Source organism: Coenobita brevimanus, chromosome 13, assembly GCF_032717465.1.
Source record: "Coenobita brevimanus isolate Jiangsu-jjx chromosome 13, ASM3271746v2, whole genome shotgun sequence".
Taxonomy (NCBI): domain Eukaryota; kingdom Metazoa; phylum Arthropoda; class Malacostraca; order Decapoda; family Coenobitidae; genus Coenobita; species Coenobita brevimanus.
Genome location: NC_136966.1, coordinates 35,534,511 through 35,557,746, shown reverse-complemented (window position 1 = coordinate 35,557,746; position 23,236 = coordinate 35,534,511).

Here is a 23,236-nt window from a genome sequence, read left to right as displayed (position 1 = left end):
GTGGAGATGGGACTGCTGAGGAATGTATGTGGAGTACAGAGGGTGGATAGGATACGAAATAATGTGATTCGTGAAAGATGCGGAGTGAGGAAGTCTGTGAACACCAGACTTGAAGAGAGTGTACTGAGATGGTATGGTCATGTGGAGAGAATGGATAACAATAGACTAGTGAAGAAGTATATCTGAGCGAATTCGAAGAAGGGAGGAGGCGAGGTAGGCCAAGGAGATGATGGAGAGATACGGTGGATGAATGTGTGAGGAAGAGAGGTTTGGAAGTCGGTAAGGCTAGGGAACTGACAGGAGATCGAGCTGGCTGGATGAATTTTGTGAGGAGATATGCATGATCAGGGATTTTTGGCACCCCTTTTTAACGTGGCAGCGACTGGATTGACTCTGTTGGATACGATATGTGAAGTTACAGAACGTGGTGAATGTTTTTGGCGTATCCGATAGAGCCAGGATTCCTGGGGCTTGAATGATGAGTGAATGGAAGCGTGGCCCATTGGATTGGGCAATTTTGGGCTGTCTGGACATTACTACCCCTCACCCTGCCCTTGGGTGGGAAAGGAGGTCCGGATGATGATGATAATGATATATATATATATATATATATATATATATATATATATATATATATATATATATATATATATATATATATATATATATATATATTTTTTCCTTGTACAAAGGAAAAGGGGAAAAAGAAGTGTGCGGTAATCATAGGCGCATCTGTCTTCTTAGTATAATAGGAAAAGTGTATGGTAGGGTACTTATTGACAGATTTAGAGAAAGAACAGAAGAATTAGTTGGAGAAGAACAAGGAGGCTTTAGGAAGGGAAGAGGTTGTGTAGATCAGATATTCATTCTTAGATCTTTAGTGGAAAAGTTTCTAAAGAAGGGAAAAGTTGTATGCGTCTTTCATGGATTTGGAGAAAGCATATGACAGGGTGGATAGACAAGGACTGTGGAAAGTATTAAGAATATATGGAGTAGATGGGAAGTTGTTGAATGCTGTGAAGAGTATGTATGATGGTGCTAAGGCTGCAGTGCGTGTGGATGGTGAACTGAGTGAATTTTTCTCTTTGAAGGTTGGGTTGATACAGGGATGTGACATGTCTCCGTGGTTGTTCAATCTGTACATGGATGGGGTAATAACAGAGGTACAAGGTAGGGTAGTGGATGTTGGAGTGGCCCTGGTGAGAGAGGGTAGTGTTTGGAAACTTCCTGTACAGTTGTTTGCAGATGATACTGCGTTGTTGAGTGAAGACGGAGAGCTGCAAGGCTTGGTTGATGTGTTTGGGAGAGTGTTTAAGAAACGGTACCAAAAGGTGAATGTCTATCTATCTATCTATATACCTAGGCTGCTTCCCCCAAGGAAAGGGAGGTAGCCGAGACAGGACGACTCACTCTCCATTTACTCATCCATTCAAACACATTCATTCGCATCTTAGCCCCAAAGGGGAGAACGGACAGATCCTCACCGCATCACACCGCACAAGGGTCAACTGCGCAATGCAAGCAGTGACATCCACAGCAGGGCCCGACAGCAGAACTGGTTTACCCCTGCCACATCATAACAGACCCATCCCCTTACCCGCACCTGACCTGACTAGTTGATCAGACCAAATGCGGGAGAATATCCCCTCAGGGCTGCGTCATCACTTATTCATTCACAATTTCTCTCCATTTATTTCTGTCACGCACAGCCACTCTTCCTTGCTCAACAGACATCCCTCTCGCATCCAGCGCTAACTTCACACTGTCCATCCATCCTATTCGTGGTCTTCCTCTCAGTCTTACACCTCTCACATCAGATCTAGTTATCTTTTTCACCAATCGCTCATTATCCATTCTCTCCATATGCCCAAACCATTGCAACACCCTCTGCTCAACTCTACCAGCCATCTCCCGAACAACTCCAGTTCTCCTTCGCACTTCATCATTTCGCACTCGATCCATACGCGTCACTCCACACATACTCCTCAGACATCTCATCTCCATTACATTCAAACTTTTCCTCTCTGCTACACCCATATTCCATGTTTCAGCCCCATATAACGCAGTCGGTACCACAACACCCTCATACAGCCTTCTCTATACATCCATTCTAAGCGAACGACATTTAAACACTTTTTTCATTCCTCCCAGCACCTTTCCTACTTCATTTATTCTAAACTTCACTTCTGCATCTATTCTTCCATCCACAGCAACATGTGACCCTAGATATTTAAAACAATCTACCTCCTCAAGCAACTCACCATTCAAAACTATATTCATTCCCCTACCATCTATCAACCTCGTACACTTCATCACTTTACTCTTATTCTCATTTACTTTCAATTTCCTCCTTTCACACACCCTTCCAAACTCCTCTACCAACTGTCTCAATCTCTCCTCTGAATCAGTCACCAGTGCAGTATCATCTGCAAACAGCAGCTGCTTCAGATTCCACTCTCCTCCATCAACATTTACCAGACTCAGACCACCTAAAACTCTTGCATTCACCTCCCTTACAACACCATCCATGTAAATATTAAACAACCAAGGCGACATCACACATCCCTGTCGCAGCCCCACTCTCACGGGAAACCAATCACTCACAGCATTTCCCACTCTTACACACGCTCTACTATTTACATAAAAACTTTTCACCCCTTTTAGGTGAATGTAGGGAAGAGTAAAGCGATGGTCTTTGAGAAAGGTGAAGTCAGTGAATGTTCAGCGAGGTTGGATGGTGAGGAATTGGAAAATGTGAGTACGTTTAAGTATTTGGGTAATGTGATGAGTAAGGATGGAGGTTTGGAGGGTGAAGTGCTTGAAAGGGTACAGCAGGGAAGAAAGGTTGCTGGTTCCTTGAAAGCAGTGATAAGAAGCAAGGAAGTGAGCATGGAAGTGAAAAAGTTACTACATGATAGTATTGTCATACTTACCCTAACGTATGGAAGTGAAGCTTGGACGTTGTTGGAAGGACACAAGTCAAGAGTGAGAGCAGTGGAAATGAGTTATTTAAGAGGAGCCTGTGAAGTCACATGGAGAGACAGGCTGACAAATGAGGATATAAAGGAGCGTTGTGGTGTGGATGTGGATGTGATAGGAAGCGTTAGGAGGAATACACTGAGGTGGTTTGGCCATGTGGAGAGGATGGAGAGTGAAAGACTGACGAAGAGAGTGTATGTGAGTGAGGTGGAGGGGGGAAGAGGGAGGGGGAGGCCGAGGATGAGATGGAGGGATGGGGTGGAGAGGTATATGAGAGAGGGGGTTGTGAGATGGGGAACGGGGCAGGGAAATGGCGGGGGACAGGGCGACGTGGAGGCGATTTGTTTGTGGCCACCCCGAACGGGATTGAGACGTCTGGCAATATATATATATATATATATATATATATATATATATATATATATATATATATATATATATATATATATATATATATATATATATATATATATATATATATATATATATATATATATATATATATATATATATATATATATATATATATATATTATATACACACACTGTACTGTACTGTACTGTATATGTATATATATACATCCATTCATCCATCATCCAATTCTACGTCGCCCCATGAGGAGCTTAGAAGCCCGGGGCTAGGCAATTTGGTCCTGACATTTAAGATGAGAGTGACCAACCTCACTCATCCCTGAGTGGCATTACATGAGCAATAACCCCAACAACCCTTTGGATATAACCTTCACTGGCTCAATCCGATTGGAGCACTGTAATTACCCTCTAAACCACCAGGCGCCATAATTTGATTACATTGTTACCACCCAGCGTAGTAAATGGTTTCCTGGTGTACAGGAAACCATTTGGCTTGTCACTCAGTGTAGAGTCACCCATAGGCAGAAGGAAGAGGAAAGAATGAAGGAAAGAAAGACAAAAGAAGGAGTGTAAAGTCACCCGTAGGCAGAAGGACGAGGAAAGAATAAAGTAAAGAAAGACAGAAGAGGAAGAAATGAATGGAGAGAGGAGAGGAAAGAGCAGGATCCTTTAAATCCTTTAAAAAAAACCCTCAGAGTGAATAATGTTTAAAAAAAATTTGCATGCAACATTTTTTGACGCATCGAGAGTCGTGTAGAAAATTTTGTGGAAAACGACTGTGTTGGAACAGCTGTAGGCCCCCCTGTCTCTCTTTGATGCAACGACAAAAATATATAATAGGTATATAATAACTTCATCTCGCATAATGCAGGTATAGGGTATAATGAAATGAGTTGAAGTATTACCATTCCCACTTGTATTGCAAATGGCAAAAATACAAACCTCGTTTCGGACATGTTACTGATTAAATATATAAATTCACCTCTGGTTCGATCCCCTTAAGCTATGTTTGGCACTAATACGCGCGCAAAAAAAAAAATAATAATGAATAATAATTTCTCAGCCTATAGTTATACTCAATATGCTCTGAAAAAGATGTAATAATATATTTATATAAACTGCTTATTTTGGATATAAGTACCCTGAAAATCAATTGGATGAGAAAAGTTTTTAAAAATATCGAAAGGGGCATGTTGTGTTGTTGAGTAATCCCAGAGTATCTGGCCAAGCAGACCCATCAACCGGAGACAAGCAACTGTCCTTGCAGGGCCATCATATGCAGTGAACCAATGATCCCATGATCACTTGCGGTAGATAACGTCTCACCACAAACAGGTGCGAGGCAGTGTGGAAGTTTATTTCCCGGATGGACGTCCCATTTGTGTCTCTCCACTCAGTTAACTATGGCACCTAAGTAGGCTCCATGTCATACCCAGCTTTGTAAATTGTTTCTAGGCTCTCAGGAAACAGTAAGGTTTATTAATTAATATAAAACCACCTCAAGTGGAAGAAAGATATATAAAAAGTGGCAAAGCATGGGAGAAATAAGAATAGAGATGAGAAGACACGACAAATCAATTTTAAATGTGAAGAAAGAAGAGGTTACCACTACCACCAAAGAGTATATGGAATACCATGACTTTCTCCCTGCATGCTCCATTGCATTTTTTTGTTTAAAGTGAATAAGCATGTTTGTTGTAGCTATGGAAATAGGAACTCACATGAAAGACAATGCTTCAAACACATTTGAAGTATATCGACTGATTTTTAAGCTGAAATAATGTGAATGACAAATGAGAATTTTCGTAACACAGTTTTTTTTTTTTTTTTTTTAATGCGAGGAAGAAGGAACCAAAGGCCATGAGCCCGCAGTAACAGTTCCCTCCAAGAGAAAAACAAAATACAATAGAGAGCCAAATTCAAGATCCGATCATTTTGAGATGCCTGGACACACTGCGTTTGAAAGACTGGAGATCATAGGCAGGAGGAAATACAGACAGAGGGAGACAGTTCCAGAGCTGACCTGTTGCATGAATGAAAGACTGGGAGTAACGGTTAACTCTTGCATTAGAGAGTTGGACAGAAAAGGGATGAGAGTTTGCTGCCAGACGGGTGCTACGCGCCCGTCGTAGAGGTGGAGGAATGCAAGCAGACAGTTCAGAGGAGCAGTGACCATTAAAGTAGCGATAGAAAAGAGATAAAGATGCAACAGTGCGGCAAAGAGACAGAGGTTGAAGGGAGTCAGTAAGAGGAAGAGAGTTAATGAGACGAAAAGCCTTTGACTCCACCCTATTGAGAAGAGCTGTATGTGGGGAGCCTCCCCACACATGAGAGTTGTACTCCACACAGGGGCGGATAAAACCCCTGTATAGAGTCAACAATTGTGCAGGGGTAAAGAAAGAGCGGAGTCGGCTTAGCACACCCAATCTCTTGGAAGCAGATTTTACAAGAGATGTAATATGATCTTTCCAAGATAAGTCCCGAGTAAATGAAACCCCAAGCATGTTCAAGGATGATGCAGGATTAATCTGAATATTATTAAACATTAGTGGGTATACCTGTGGAAGATTTTGTCGGGTTGATAGGTGTAAGAACTGAGTTTTAGAAGCATTAAAGACAACCATATTATTTTTACCCCAGTCAGAGATATGAGCCAAGTCAGACATTAGGTGTGCCATAGCCTCATCCCTTGTTTCTTGAAGTAACTGTTGAGATGGGCGTTGCGGGAACCGAATGGAAAGGTGAAGGGTGGAGTCATCAGCGTATGAGTGGATAGGGTTAGATGTACAGCTTAGAAGATCATTGATGAATAAAAGGAAGAGAGTTGGTGATAGGACAGAGCCCTGAGGAACACCACTGTTGATAGATCTAGGAGAAGAACGATGGCCGTCTACGACAGCAGCTATAGAACGACCAGAAAGGAAGCTAGCGATGAAGGTACAGATAGAAGGATAGAAACCGTAGGAGGGCAGTTTGGAAATTAAAGATTTATGCCAGACTCGATCGAAAGCCTTTGAGATGTCAAGTGCAATGACAAAGCTTTCGCCAAAGTCCCGAAAGGAGGATGACCAGGAGACTGAAAGGTAGGTGAGAAGATCGCCAGTGGAGCGTCCCTCACGGAACCCATACTGACGATCGGAAAGAAGGTTGTGATAGGAAAGATGCCTTAAGAATTTTTTATTAAGAATTGACTCGAAAACTTTTGAAATACAGGACGTTAAAGCAATTGGACGATAGCTGGAGGGTTGGGAGTGATCACCCTTCTTTGGGACTGGCTGAATGAGAGCAAACTTCCAGCAAGAAGGAAAGGTACAAGTTGACAGACAAAGGCGAAATAGTTTGCCTAGGCAGGGTGTAAGCACAGAAGCACAGTTTTTGAGAACAACAGGAGGGACCCCATAAGGCCCATATGCCTTGTTAGTACTGAGGCCAGTAATGGCAGAAAATACATCAACTGAAGAAATTTTAATGTCAGCCATGAGGAAGTCAGAGGGGGGAAGTGATGGAGGAACAGCACCGGAATCGTCTAAGGTGGAATTGGAGGAGAAAGTCTGTGCGAAGAGATCTGCTTTATCAGTAGAAGAAATAGCTACAGAACCATCAGAGTAGAAAAGAGGAGGGAAGGATGATGAGGTAAAGTTGTTAGAAAGATTTTTGGCAAGGTGCCAGAAGGAGCGGGAAGAATTCGAGTTGGAGAGTTGAGAGCATTTAGTATGGATGAAATTATTTTTAGTAGAGCGAAGAACAGACTTAGCACGATTCCGGGCAGAAATGTAAAGATTATGTGATTCAGGGGTGGGTTGGCTCCGGTACCTTTTGTAGGCCTTCTCCTTGTTGCGGACAGCATTAGAACAAGCGTGATTAAACCAAGGCTTTCTTGCGTTAGTCAAAGGATATGAGAAAGGAATGTATGCTTCCATGCCCGAGAGAATAACCTCCGTAATGCGCAAGGCACACTCAGATGGCTCACGGCCATGGAAGCAATAATCATTCCAGGGAAAATCAAAGAAGTACTGCCTGAGGGCCTCCCAGTCCGCAGCTCCAAAATGCCAGAGACGACGTTTCCCTGGAGGGTCCGCAGGCCGTACTGGAGCGATAGGACAGGTTAAGGTAATAAGGTTGTGATCGGAGGAGCCCAACGGAGAGAAAAGATTAACAGAGTAAGCAGAAGGATTAGTTGTGAGGAAGAGGTCAAGTATGTTGGAGCTCTCTCCAAGGCGGTCAGGGATACGGGTAGGGTGCTGTACAAGCTGCTCTAGGTCATTAAGGATAGAAAAGATGTAGGCTTGTTCACCAGGTGGATCCGTGAAAGGAGAGGAGAGCCAAAGGTGGTGGTGAACATTGAAATCTCCAAGAATGGAGATTTCAGAGAAAGGAGAAATGGACAGAATGTGTTCCATCGTAGAAGTAAGATAGTCGAAGAATTTTTGATAGTCAGTAGAATTAGGGGATAAGTAAACAGCACAGATATATTTAGTCAGAGAATGACAGGAAAGCCGAAGCCAGAGAGTGAAGAATTCAGAAGAATCAAGTTCAGGAACACGAGAGCAAGATAAGTCGTTGCGTATGTATACACAACAGCCACCTTTGGCTATGAAATGAGTATAGAGAAAGTAGGAGGATACAGAAAAGGGTTTGCTGTCAGTTGCCTCAGACAGCTGAGTCTCCGTTAGAAAAAGAAGGTGAGGTTTAGAGGAGGAGAGGTGGTGCTCAACAGAGCAGAAAGTTAGATGAAAGGCCGCGAATGTTGCAGAAATGAAGAAGAAGAGAGTCAGACAGTGGTTCCAGGCACCTCGAGTCGTCACCGGGAGAGGGGCAGATGGCGGGGGCATTTATGGTCCCCCCCCCTGGGGACTCCGAGGCTGGGTGAATTGACGCCATTTTGGTAAATTTTGAATAGGAAGTGTAGTGTGTACTGTGCATGTAGTTTGGTGAAGATAGATAGAGAAATTTGTACTGGAGAGCATGCTGGCCTACTCTCTGTGTAACTGAGACACTGAAAAAGTTCAGCAAAGGGGGATGGTCAGGAACTAGTCCTGAGGGCTGATGAAACGGGAGCTCCAGCACTCCCTGTCATCAGCTTTCCATCCAACTCGGGAGTACTGCCCTGCTCGACTGGTGCTAAAATATGTCTGCCTTAAGTTGCTCTTTTCGGATTTTTAAAGGAGATATAGGTAAAAAGTGCTTGTTCTGTTTTAGAATCGTAAAGTAAAAATCTTTACGAAGAGCATAAACCATTATGGATATAAATAAACAAAGACAAGTTTGAATTAGCTCCCAAGAATCTTTGAACTTCTGGAAGGGTGATTGCTTTGGCGGTGGTAAGGATGAGTTGGTGGTGTGGTTTGGAGTACTGCAATCTATACAGTTAAAGCATCTGTGTGTGTGTGTGTGTGTGTGTGTGTGTGTGTGTGTGTGTGTGTGTGTGTGTGGTTGCAGCTCATGTGATGGTTCACGTTTGGTGGCTAGGTGGGCAGGTTGATGGGGGTATGAGTAGAGTGGTGGACAGGGTGGATGGGTTAGGTGGCTGGTCAGGGTATGTGGGGTGAGTGGCAGGATGGCTGAAACGATGAAGAGGAGGTAGGTGTGATGGGCGAAGTGGAATGAGTGGATGAAATGAGTGTGGTCGGCGAATCGAGTCTGGCAGGTGGGCAGGGTGGGATGGTTTGATCTCTAGAAAGGGTTGGGTGGGTGACTGGGCGGGTTGGGGTGGTAGTTTGGCCTCGGCATGCGAGTAGGGTGGGTGAGCTTTGCGAGTTAGTGGATGGGGGGATTTATGGTTTTTCAGAGGACAAACAAGGTGACAGGCTTTTTACACATAGCTGTAGGTGAGTGAGTATAGGTGGATTGAATGACCAGTGGGTGGATGGGCGGATGGCGTACAATAATTTCAATGATGAAAAACGAGGCAAAAATACGTTAAAAGGCACCTAAAATTGTAATACTGACTGACAAGTTTGTCCAAAATATTGATCATGTGACCCTGCAACCATTTGTAATTATAATATTGACAACACAATGCTGGAAATGAATACAGAATGCGTGAGGGTTCTTAACATCAGAGGATATTCTTCTGCTTAATACAAACTGATGTACTGTACCATTCATACACCAGCACCAGCAAAAAAATAAATAAATGAATAAATAAAAACTCTTCGCAATAATGGACTCTACATCCGGTATTTTATATAATATGAATAATACTGTTGAATAGCACAAATGATTAAATGTATGAAAAGAAAGATTAATAGACGAACATAAACACTGAAACTTTAATACCGAAATATATAGCTATAAATAATCTTTGCTACTTAGATACAAAAACCAGTAATACAATCACCCTGACTTCCGACAAACTATTTCTTCCGTCATGGGAAATTTAACCTCATTATCAATTTTCTGGAAGCTACTTGTTTTTAGATAATTATTTTTTTTATTCATCCGCGAGTTCTGACTAAATCAGAGTTCTATGCACGAAAACTCGACTCAAAAATATTTTGCTTCACAGCTTGGTAGACACATATGTTTGAATCAAAAGACACGAACCCCAGCTCTTCACACACTGACTCCCCTTCACCCTCCTCCTTCACACTCATGCTCCTCCCACTTGCAAACTCCACCCCTTTCTAAGCAACGATTTAAGCACCATCGATTAACTGACAACTTTCTTAAGTCCGAGGACTTATAGTCTTAGACTGTACAGGAAAACTGAAACACACACTTTTTATGTGATTGCCGCAAAAATCCAACAACGAAGGTTTGAATTTGTGTTAAGCTTAAAATGTCCATTTTAATTATTTCCTTATACTATCACCTAAAACACGTAATAGGCGTCAGCACTGAAAGTGTGAAACGTGTTCGAGCGAGCGAGCGAGCAAGTCAGACATGGCTGAATAGTCTCATGTGGCTCAGCATCTTCCTCTGATTTCCTGACCTGAAAATACTAAAAAGAACTTATTAGATTACACCAAATATATTCCCTCACACTTCCTAAAACCATTGCTCCTCTTATATGAATTTTAGATCTTGGTCTTGGGACCTAGCATGTTAATAATGACTTTGTTTTTAGCTCACTCACGAAAATTACTATCACCAAATCGATCGGTGCACTCCGATTCGAATCAGAATTCATAGTTTCTTTCGTCGATCAGGGTATTGTATTAGTTTGACTCGGATTCAGTCAAAAAAAAAAAAGCAAAAGGTATTATTTGTCTTGAGAAGACAGAACCTGGTTGCTATCAGCAATCGTCGGAAAATACTTGCTACTCACGCAACCTTGGACAGTTACTTCTTGCGCAACAGGCTGTTGAACTAATCTGCCTTATAAAAAATCGTTTCCTCGATTTACGGAAAAACTATTGGGAATTACGGGTTGTCTATGAAATGAAAATAATTGACGATTTTTATGGGATTTCCAAACTGGTACCTATCTTTCTTGTAACTTCAAAATTGTCTGAGATATCCAAAAAAATCCACTACTGTTCTAAAGAGTTTTCCTCCCGATCCCTGCCTCCATTTCTTGCTGATGCGATAAATCTTTCACTCGGGTACATATGTCGGGGGTCCAAACTGTGACTAAATTTGGTGTTCTCGCTGGCATCGCTCGCTCGAATAATCACCTTTAAAATATAAATTGTGCTTTGTATAAACCCACAACTGTTTGTTTGTTTGTTTCCTTGCTAGCTTGTTTGTTATCCTAAGTCGAATGAATACAGCATGGGTGCCTGCTATTAAACATGTAATAGGCGTCCACACAGGAAGTGTGGAACGTGTTCGAGCGAGCGAGCGAGCAAGTCAGGCAGTGCTGAATATTGTCTCATGTGGCTCATCATCTTCCTCTGGTTTCCTGACCTGAAAATACTTAAAAGAACGTATTAGATTACATCAAATTATTTCCTCACACTTCCTAAAACCAATGCTCCTCTTGTATTAAAATTAGGTCTAGGGCCAAACAGAAGGTATTATTTATTTTCAAAAGGCATAACCTGGTTGCTCTCAGCAATCGTAGGAAAATACTGCTGCGCTACTCACGCAACCTTAGATCGTTACTTCTTGCGCAACAGGTTGTTACGCTAATCTGTCTTATAAAAAATCGTTTCCTCCACTTACGGAAAAACTATTGGGAATTACGAATTGTCTATGAAATGAAAATAATTAAGGATTTTTATGCGATTTCCAAATTGGTGTCCATCTTTCTCATAACTTCAAAATTAGCTGAGATATCCAAAAACGTTCGCTACTGTAGTACAGAGTTTTCCTCCCGACCCCTGTCCCCATTTCTTGCTGATTCGATAAATCTTTCGCTAGGGTACATACGTCGGGGGTCCAGATTGTGACTAAATTTGTTGCTCTCGCTCGCTTCGCTCGCTCGAAGAACAAGCCAGTGCAGTCAAAGCTGGAAAATTTGAAGGTGGATAGTCTAGAAGTTTCTGTGGATCATGATTTTTCAATATAAATCTGCCAAAAGGGCAAATGATTCTTACACTCTCTTAACTTGCCACCAGTGATGGGTCCACATCTGTAAGAAGCTCACAACTGTCATTTAAGTTTACAAATTATTACAAGCTATCTCCTCGTAATAGCCATCTCATCTCAGTGTGCAAAAGCAACTGGCTGAAATTATCATCACTGTTTCCACATAACATTGAAGACAATCGTGATCTGTGTGTATATGTTTTATAACTGAAATGAAAGAATTCTAAAGCATCATACAGTTTATCAGTGAGTTTCCTGGCTATCACATGGTGCCTGTGTAAAAAACAACGTACAGTATGTATAATATGTATATCGAGAATCTTGAGTTCTTTTATTTGCTCACTGTTTCTAAACATTTGTTACAGCTGCTCATTGTTAACATGATCTGTGCTGCTGGACTGCCAGACTTAAACGCCTTGCTAGCTTTTATCGACCTCTACACACCCACCATGCGTTTATCGACCCTTTCGGATCCCCCCACTCATTTACTGACCCCCTGTATAATCCTGTCTACCCCAGGGAATCGATATCGACCACTTACTGGGCCCCTGCTCTAAGGCTTTCACTTGTGTGTGTGTGTGTGTGTGTGTGTGTGTGTGTGTGTGTGTGTGTGTGTGTGTGTGTGTGTGTGATTTTGAATTTCGGGTTGCTCAGAGCGTTTCTACTACTCTGACACAGCGCACCTTCAGTTGGAAAAGATTTACTTGATACTGCATTCGTAAAAAGTGGTCCCTAATGCCGGCTTAAAGAGTGTGGACGAACAAACGGATGAGGAGTAGACTGTAGCACCAGTCGAGAAGGGCAGTACTTCCAAGGTGGATGGAAAGCTGATGACAGGGAGAGTTGGAGCTCCTGTTTCATCAGCCCTTGGGACTAGGCCCCGACCATCCCCCTTTGCTGAACTTTTTCAGTGTCTCAGTAACACAGAGAGTAGGCCAGCATGCTCTCCAATACAAGTTTCTCTATCAACACCAAACTACATGCACAGCACGCACTACACTTCCTTTTCCAAAAAAAAAATTAAAAAAAATTATGGCAGCGCAACACGTAGCCTCGGAGTCCCCGGCGGGGGGGGGGGGGGGAGACCATTAATGCCCCCACATTCCGCCCCTCTCCCGGTGACGACTCGAGCTGCCTGGGACCACTGTATGACTCTCTTGTTTTTCATTTCTGCAACATTCACGGCCTTTCCTCTAACATTCGCTCTGTCGAACACCACCTCTCCTTCCCTAAACCTCACCTTCTTTTTTTAACTGAGACTCAGCTGTCTGAGGCAACTGACAGCAGACCCTTTTCTGTATCCTCCTACTTTCTCTACACTCATTTCAAAGCCAAAGGTGACATTGTGTATATATACACAAGGACTTATTTTGCTCTCGTGTTCCTGAACTCGATTCTTCTGAATTCTCTACACTCTGGCCTCGGCTCTCCTGTCATTCTCTGACTATATATATCTGCGCTGTTTACTTATCTCCTAATTCTACTGGCTATCAAAAACTCTTTGACTATCTTACTTCTACGACGGAACAAATTCTATCCATTTCTCCTTTCTCTGAAATCTCCATTCAAGGAGATTTCAATGTTCACCACCACCTTTGGCTCTCCTCTCCTTTCACTGATCCACCTGGTGAACAAGAATATACCTTTTCTATCCTTAATGACATAAGGCAATTTGTACAGCACCCTACCCGTATCCCTGACCACCTTGGAGAGAGCCCCAACATACTTTTCCTCTTCCTTACAACTAATCCTTCTGCTTACACTGTTAATCTTTTCTGTCCATTGGGCTCCTCCGATCACAACCTTATCACCTTAAGCTGTCTTATCACTCTAGTAAGGCCTGTGGACCCTCCAAAAGAAACATCGTCTGTGGCACTTTGGAGATGCGGATTGGGAGGCCCTCAGGCAGTACTTCTTTGATTATCCTTGGAATGATTATTGCTTCCATGGCCGGGAGCCATCTGAGTGTGCCTTGCGCATTACGGAGGTTATTCTCTCTGGCATGGATGCATACATTACTTTCTCATATCCTCTGACTAATGCAAGAAAGCCTTGGTTTAATATCGCCTGTTCTAATGCTGTCCACAAGGAGAGGGCCTATAAAAGGTACCGGAGCCAACCCACCCCTGAATTACATCTTTTATACGTTTCTGCCTGGAATCGTGCTAAGCCTGTTCTTCGCTCTGCTAAAAATAATTTCATCTGTACTAAATGTTCTCAACTCTCCAACTCGAATTCTTCCCGTTCCTTCTGCTACCTTGCCATAAACCTTTCTAACAACTATACCTCATCATCCTTCCCTCCTTCTCTCTACTCTGATGGCTCTGTAGCTATTTCTTCTACTGATAAAGCAGATCTCTTGGCTCAGAATTTCTCCTCCAATTTTACCTTAGACGATTCCGGTGCTGTTCCTCTATCACTTCCCCCCCTCTGACTTCCTCATTGCTGACATTAAAATTTCTTCAGCTGATGTATTTTCTGCTTCACAGGCCTCAGTACTAATAAGGCATATGGGCCTGATGGAGTCCCTCCTGTTGACCTCAAGAACTGTGCTTCTGTGCTTACACCCTGCCTAGGCAAACTCTTTCACCTTTGGTATCAAATTGTACCTTTCCTTCTTGCTGGAAGTTTGCTCACATTCAGCCAGTCCCAAAGAAGGGTGACTATTCCCAACCCTCGAACTATCGTCCAATTGCTTTAACATCCTGTATCTCAAAAGTTTTCGAGTCAATTCTTAATAGAAAAATTTTAAAGCATATTTCATATCACAACTTTGTTTCTGATCATCAGTATGGGTTCCGTCAGGGACGTTCCACTGGCGATCTTCTCACCTACCTTTTAGACTCCTGATCATCCTCCTTTCGGGACTTTGGCAAAAGCGTTGGCATTGCACTTGACATCTCAATGGCTTTCGATCGAGTCTGGCATAAGTCTTTAATTTTCAAACTCCCCTCTTACAGTTTCTATCCTTCTATCTGTGCCTTCATCTCAAGCATCCTTTCTGGTCGTTCTATAACCGCTGTTGTAGACGGCCATTGTTCTTCTCCTAGATCTATCAACAGTGGTGTTCCTCAGGACTCTGTCCTATCATCAACTCTCTTCCTTTTATTCATCAATGACCTTCTAAGCTGTACATCTAAACCTATCCACTTATACGCTGATGACTCCACCCTTCACCTTTCCATTCAGTTCCTGCAACGTCCATCTCAGCAGTTACTTCAACAAACAAGGGATGAGGCTATGACACACCTAATGTCTGACTTGGCTCGTATCTCTGACTGGGGTAAAAATAATCTTGTTTTTAATGCATCTAAGGCTCAGTTCTTACATCTAGCAACCCGTGAAAATCTTCCACAGGTACACCCACTAATGTTTAATAATATTCAGGTTAGTCCTACATCATCCTTGAACATGCCTGGGGTTTCATTTACTCGGGACTTATCTTGGAAAGATCATATTTCATCTCTTGTAAAATCTTCTTCCAAGAGATTAGGTGTGTTAAGCCGACTCTGTTCCATCTTTACCCTGCACAATTGTTGGCTCTATACAGGGGTTTTATCCGCCCCTGTGTGGAGTACAACTCTCATGTGTGGGGAGGCTTCCCACAGGTTGGAGTCAAAGGCTTTTCGTCTCGTTAACTCTCCTCCTCTTACTGACTCCCTTCAACCTCTGTCACTTCGTCGCACTGTTACATCTTTATCTCTTTTCTATCGCTACTTCAATGGTCAGTGCTCCCCTGAACTATCTGCATGCATTCCTCCAACTCCATGACGGGCGTGTATCATCCGTCTAGCAGCAAACTCTCATCCCTTTTCTGTCCAACTCTCTAATGCAAGAGTTAACCGTTACTCCCAGTCCTTCATTCGTGCAACAGTTCAACTTTGGAACTGTCTCCCTCTGTCTGTATTTCCTGCTTCCTATGATCTCCAGTCTTTCAAACGCAGTGTCCGGGCATCTCGAAATGATCGGATCTTGAATTTGGCTCTCTCTTGTATTTTGTTTTTCTCTTGGAAGGAACAATAATTGCGGGCTCATGGCCTTTGGTTCCTTCTTCCTCGCATTAAAAAAAAAAAAAAAAAAAGATAGGATAGAAATCTCACCTTTTAATGATCGGCCTGGGAACAAGCCTACATCTTTTCTGTTCTTAAAAAGAAATTTTACCACTTCAGTATGAGTGATGTGAAATTAAAGACTCGACATTCTCTCTCTCTCTCTCTCTCAACCAAAGTCCTGCCTGATTATTCTCTCTCTCTCTCTCTCCCTCTCTCTCTCTCTCTCTCTCTCTATAAGTGGAATAAGATCACCCCACACAATGAAGATGCATAATGAAATGTGTTGAAGTATTACCAAGCATACCTGTATCGCAGTGGGTACACAGCAGATATAAACACCCTCTCTAACGTGACACTAAAAATAAAAATTCACATGGAGTTCGGTGGCCTTGAGCAATGTTTGGCGATAAAACGCACAGTAAATCATATTTCGATTTGTTCCCCAAAATATATATATATATATATATATATATATATATATATATATATATTGTTACATAGCCTATGATTTCATCATCCTTTGTGTAATTTTAACGCACAGTTGCTGCATGTTTGATCACGAGCGTGTTCTGCCTCAGTCCCCCCCTTCTACCGTTATAGTAGAGTAAGTCGTTCTCTCTGTTATTCAGAGCGGGATTGTCAACTCTTTGTCCCCATGGCTTCATTTGCGCGTCCTTCTTACAAGTTGTATCAAGCTCTGCTGGCCCCTATATAATGAGCTCAGTCTCTGCATCATTGCCACTTAGATCTGCTCCTCATTTTGTTCACATCTCTGTCCTCCCCTGTACAGATATTATTATTGTGAGTGCTCAAGAAATCTCCAAACATCTAGCAGCTGTGTGTAATTTGAGTATAACTGTTGTATTTTTTCTTGTACTGTGTAGCATAAGGTTAATTCTTAGGCCTAGTGAGGTTTTTTTATTAATGTTGGGTTTTATATCAGTCATTTTTTATAATAGTTTGGATCTGTAATAATTTATCTTGCATTAACTGAGCATTACCCAGTGTTCTTCATTTCATCAGGGCTGACTTAGATAAATTTACTCATGCTATTTTTGTGTTAATAGAGGCTATTGCAGTTAACCATATATTTAACCTGTTTATTTGCCATTACATTATCCTTATGAGTCCTGAATGTTTTGTTGTTAGTTTGAGCATTAAACTTTAACTTGTAATTTTACCTAACTCTTTTGTTTGAACCTGGAACTTTACGGGACAGTAGTGACTCTTAGTATTCTCACTTAAAGTGTACGTTATCTTTCTCTGTTCCGTAACATAAATTTAGCGACCTCATATCAGGATATTCAGGATATTATCATAAGGATATTGCTTGATATTTTGTGACTGTTACTTATTCATGATGTCTACTATTACTACACTTGATGAAGCCAAAGATTTTTTGTCAAATGTGCAAACAGTGTGTGATGTAGAAAACAGAACAAAGAATGAACTTAAGCCTGTTGCTCAACAATTGGGAATTGCTGTTCGCTCTCATCATTCTAAAGATCAAATTGTTGACATGATTAATGAAAGCTTGTTTAATGTAACTCCTCCAAATGAGCAAACGCAGATTGAATTAGCTAAGTTACAGCTAGCCCTGCAGGAGGCTCAGGCTAAGGAGGCGGAGTCTCGTGATTAGGAGGCTGAATTTCAAGCACGTGCTAAGGAGGCTGTCTCTCAGGCTAAGGAGACGGAATTTGAGGCCCGTTCTAAGGAGGCTGAGGCACAAGTTGAAATTGCTAGGATTCAGGCAGACTATGAGTATCGCATGAAACAAGGTGGAACTGGATCATCTAGCTCTGATGATTTTGATGTGGCTAAAAATGTTAAACTTGTCCCTCCTTTTAATGAATCTGATTTAACAAAGTATTTTCAGCTGTTTGAGAGGGTAGCTACAGGTTTTAATTGGCCTAAAAAGTATTGGCCAGTACTCCTTCAAACTGTTCTCACCGGTAAAGCTCAAGTAACTTATGCATCTTTGCCTCAGGATCAATCTGATAATTATGATGTAGTTAAGAGCTTGATTCTTAAGGCCTATGAGCTTGTTCCTGAAGCCTATAGAGTAAAATTTAGGACAACTTACAAGCAAGATAAGCAATCCCATGTTGAGTATGCAAAAATCAAAGAAGATCTGTTAGAGCAGTGGTTAAATTCTAAGAATGTGGATTCTGATTTTGGTAAATTTAAGCAGATGATTTTGCTGGAGGACTTCAAAAGGTGTATTAGTAAGGATGTAAGCCTATATCTTGATGAGAGAAGAATAGATAATTTGTCTGATGCTGCAGTTTTAGCTGATGAATATGTTCTCACTCACAAGAGATATTCTAAAGAAAAAGGGAAAGCTGAGAGTAAGTACGTTGCCTCTACTCAGAGTACAGGTAACAGGAAAGAGAATAAGGATGATGTTTCTCAGGAAGTAAATACCAGCTTCACCTCTAGATTTCAGAAAAGTACATGTACTTATTGTAGCAAGCTTGGTCATACTACGGAGAGATGTTTCAGGAGACAGCGTGATGTGAACAAAAAGGAGTCTTTAAATATTCAGTCAATTGGTCTAGTGTCCACTCTTGAGAGTTCCCAGCGTAGTAAATGGTTTCCTGGTGTACAGGAAACCATTTGGCTTGTCACTCAGTGTAGAGTCACCCATAGGCGGAAGGAAGAGGAAAGAATGAAGGAAAGAAAGACAAAAGAAGGAGTGTAAAGTCACCCATAGGCAGAAGGACGAGGAAAGAATAAAGTAAAGAAAGACAGAAGAGGAAGAAATGAATGGAGAGAGGAGAGGAAAGAGCAGGATCCTTTAAATCCTTTAAAAACCCCCTCAGAGTGAATAATGTTTAAAAAAAATTTGCATGCAACATTTTTTGACGCATCGAGAGTCGTGTAGAAAATTTTGTGGAAAACGACTGTGTTGGAACAGCTGTAGGCCCCCCTGTCTCTCTTTGATGCAACGACAAAAATATATAATAGGTATATAATAACTTCATCTCGCATAATGCAGGTATAGGGTATAATGAAATGAGTTGAAGTATTACCATTCCCACTTGTATTGCAAATGGCAAAAATACAAACCTCGTTTCGGACATGTGACTGATTAAATATATAAATTCACCTCTGGTTCGATCCCCTTAAGCTATGTTTGGCACTAATACGCGCGCAAAAAAAAAAAAATAATAATAAATAATAATTTCCCAACCTATAGTTATACTCAATATGCTCTGAAAAAGATGTAATAATATATTAATATAAACTGCTTATTTTGGATATAAGTACCCTGAAAATCAATTGGATGAGAAAAGTTTTTAAAAATATCGAATGGGGCATGTTGTGTTGTTGAGTAATCCCAGAGTATCTGGCCAAGCAGACCCATCAACCGGAGACAAGCAACTGTCCTTGCAGGGCCATCATATGCAGTGAACCAATGATCCCATGATCACTTGCGGTAGATAACGTCTCACCACAAACAGGTGCGAGGCAGTGTGGAAGTTTATTTCCCGGATGGACGTCCCATTTGTGTCTCTCCACTCAGTTAACTATGGCACCTAAGTAGGCTCCATGTCATACCCAGCTTTGTAAACTGTTTCTAGGCTCTCAGGAAACAGTAAGGTTTATTAATTAATATAAAACCACCTCAAGTGGAAGCAAGATATATAAAAAGTGGCAAAGCATGGGAGAAATAAGAATAGAGATGAGAAGACACGACAAATCAATTTTAAATGTGAAGGAAGAAGAGGTTACCACTACCACCAAAGAGTATATGGAATACCATGACTTCCCTGCATGCTCCATTGCATTTTTTTGTTTAAAGTGAATAAGCATGTTTGTTGTAGCTATGGAAATAGGAACTCACATGAAAGACAATGCTTCAAACACATTTGAAGTATATCGACTGATTTTTAAGCTGAAATAATGTGAATGACAAATGAGAATTTTCGTAACACAGTTTTTTTTTTTTTTTTTAATGCGAGGAAGAAGGAACCAAAGGCCATGAGCCCGCAGTAACAGTTCCCTCCAAGAGAAAAACAAAATACAATAGAGAGCCAAATTCAAGATCCGATCATTTTGAGATGCCTGGACACACTGCGTTTGAAAGACTGGAGATCATAGGCAGGAGGAAATACAGACAGAGGGAGACAGTTCCAGAGCTGACCTGTTGCATGAATGAAAGACTGGGAGTAACGGTTAACTCTTGCATTAGAGAGTTGGACAGAAAAGGGATGAGAGTTTGCTGCCAGACGGGTGCTACGCGCCCGTCGTAGAGGTGGAGGAATGCAAGCAGACAGTTCAGAGGAGCAGTGACCATTAAAGTAGCGATAGAAAAGAGATAAAGATGCAACAGTGCGGCAAAGAGACAGAGGTTGAAGGGAGTCAGTAAGAGGAGGAGAGTTAATGAGACGAAAAGCCTTTGACTCCACCCTATTGAGAAGAGCTGTATGTGGGGAGCCTCCCCACACATGAGAGTTGTACTCCACACAGGGGCGGATAAAACCCCTGTATAGAGTCAACAATTGTGCAGGGGTAAAGAAAGAGCGGAGTCGGCTTAGCACACCCAATCTCTTGGAAGCAGATTTTACAAGAGATGTAATATGATCTTTCCAAGATAAGTCCCGAGTAAATGAAACCCCAAGCATGTTCAAGGATGATGCAGGATTAATCTGAATATTATTAAACATTAGTGGGTATACCTGTGGAAGATTTTGTCGGGTTGATAGGTGTAAGAACTGAGTTTTAGAAGCATTAAAGACAACCATATTATTTTTACCCCAGTCAGAGATATGAGCCAAGTCAGACATTAGGTGTGCCATAGCCTCATCCCTTGTTTCTTGAAGTAACTGTTGAGATGGGCGTTGCGGGAACCGAATGGAAAGGTGAAGGGTGGAGTCATCAGCGTATGAGTGGATAGGGTTAGATGTACAGCTTAGAAGATCATTGATGAATAAAAGGAAGAGAGTTGGTGATAGGACAGAGCCCTGAGGAACACCACTGTTGATAGATCTAGGAGAAGAACGATGGCCGTCTACGACAGCAGCTATAGAACGACCAGAAAGGAAGCTAGCGATGAAGGTACAGATAGAAGGATAGAAACCGTAGGAGGGCAGTTTGGAAATTAAAGATTTATGCCAGACTCGATCGAAAGCCTTTGAGATGTCAAGTGCAATGGCAAAGCTTTCGCCAAAGTCCCGAAAGGAGGATGACCAGGAGACTGAAAGGTAGGTGAGAAGATCGCCAGTGGAGCGTCCCTGACGGAACCCATACTGACGATCGGAAAGAAGGTTGTGATAGGAAAGATGCCTTAAGATTTTTTTATTAAGAATTGACTCGAAAACTTTTGAAATACAGGACGTTAAAGCAATTGGACGATAGTTGGAGGGTTGGGAGTGATCACCCTTCTTTGGGACTGGCTGAATGAGAGCAAACTTCCAGCAAGAAGGAAAGGTACAAGTTGACAGACAAAGGCGAAATAGTTTGCCTAGGCAGGGTGTAAGCACAGAAGCACAGTTTTTGAGAACAACAGGAGGGACCCCATAAGGCCCATATGCCTTGTTAGTACTGAGGCCAGTAATGGCAGAAAATACATCAACTGAAGAAATTTTAATGTCAGCCATGAGGAAGTCAGAGGGGGGAAGTGATGGAGGAACAGCACCGGAATCGTCTAAGGTGGAATTGGAGGAGAAAGTCTGTGCGAAGAGATCTGCTTTATCAGTAGAAGAAATAGCTACAGAACCATCAGAGTAGAAAAGAGGAGGGAAGGATGATGAGGTAAAGTTGTTAGAAAGATTTTTGGCAAGGTGCCAGAAGGAGCGGGAAGAATTCGAGTTGGAGAGTTGAGAGCATTTAGTATGGATGAAATTATTTTTAGTAGAGCGAAGAACAGACTTAGCACGAATCCGGGCAGAAACGTAAAGATTATGTGATTCAGGGGTGGGTTGGCTCCGGTACCTTTTGTAGGCCTTCTCCTTGTTGCGGACAGCATTAGAACAAGCGTGATTAAACCAAGGCTTTCTTGCGTTAGTCAAAGGATATGAGAAAGGAATGTATGCTTCCATGCCCGAGAGAATAACCTCCGTAATGCGCAAGGCACACTCAGATGGCTCACGGCCATGGAAGCAATAATCATTCCAGGGAAAATCAAAGAAGTACTGCCTGAGGGCCTCCCAGTCCGCAGCTCCAAAATGCCAGAGACGACGTTTCCCTGGAGGGTCCGCAGGCCGTACTGGAGCGATAGGACAGGTTAAGGTAATAAGGTTGTGATCGGAGGAGCCCAACGGAGAGAAAAGATTAACAGAGTAAGCAGAAGGATTAGTTGTGAGGAAGAGGTCAAGTATGTTGGAGCTCTCTCCAAGGCGGTCAGGGATACAGGTAGGGTGCTGTACAAGCTGCTCTAGGTCATTAAGGATAGAAAAGATGTAGGCTTGTTCACCAGGTGGATCCGTGAAAGGAGAGGAGAGCCAAAGGTGGTGGTGAACATTGAAATCTCCAAGAATGGAGATTTCAGAGAAAGGAGAAATGGACAGAATGTGTTCCATCGTAGAAGTAAGATAGTCGAAGAATTTTTGATAGTCAGTAGAATTAGGGGATAAGTAAACAGCACAGATATATTTAGTCAGAGAATGACAGGAAAGCCGAAGCCAGAGAGTGAAGAATTCAGAAGAATCAAGTTCAGGAACACGAGAGCAAGATAAGTCGTTGCGTATGTATACACAACAGCCACCTTTGGCTATGAAATGAGTATAGAGAAAGTAGGAGGATACAGAAAAGGGTTTGCTGTCAGTTGCCTCAGACAGCTGAGTCTCCGTTAGAAAAAGAAGGTGAGGTTTAGAGGAGGAGAGGTGGTGCTCAACAGAGCGAAAGTTAGATGAAAGGCCGCGAATGTTGCAGAAATGAAGAAGAAGAGAGTCAGACAGTGGTTCCAGGCACCTCGAGTCGTCACCGGGAGAGGGGCAGATGGCGGGGGCATTTATGGTCCCCCCCCCTGGGGACTCCGAGGCTGGGTGAATTGACGCCATTTTGGTAAATTTTGAATAGGAAGTGTAGTGTGTACTGTGCATGTAGTTTGGTGAAGATAGATAGAGAAATTTGTACTGGAGAGCATGCTGGCCTACTCTCTGTGTAACTGAGACACTGAAAAAGTTCAGCAAAGGGGGATGGTCAGGAACTAGTCCTGAGGGCTGATGAAACGGGAGCTCCGGCACTCCCTGTCATCAGCTTTCCATCCAACTCGGGAGTACTGCCCTGCTCGACTGGTGCTAAAATATGTCTGCCTTAAGTTGCTCGTTTCGGATTTTTAAAGGAGATATAGGTAAAAAGTGCTTGTTCTGTTTTAGAATCGTAAAGTAAAAATCTTTACGAAGAGCATAAAC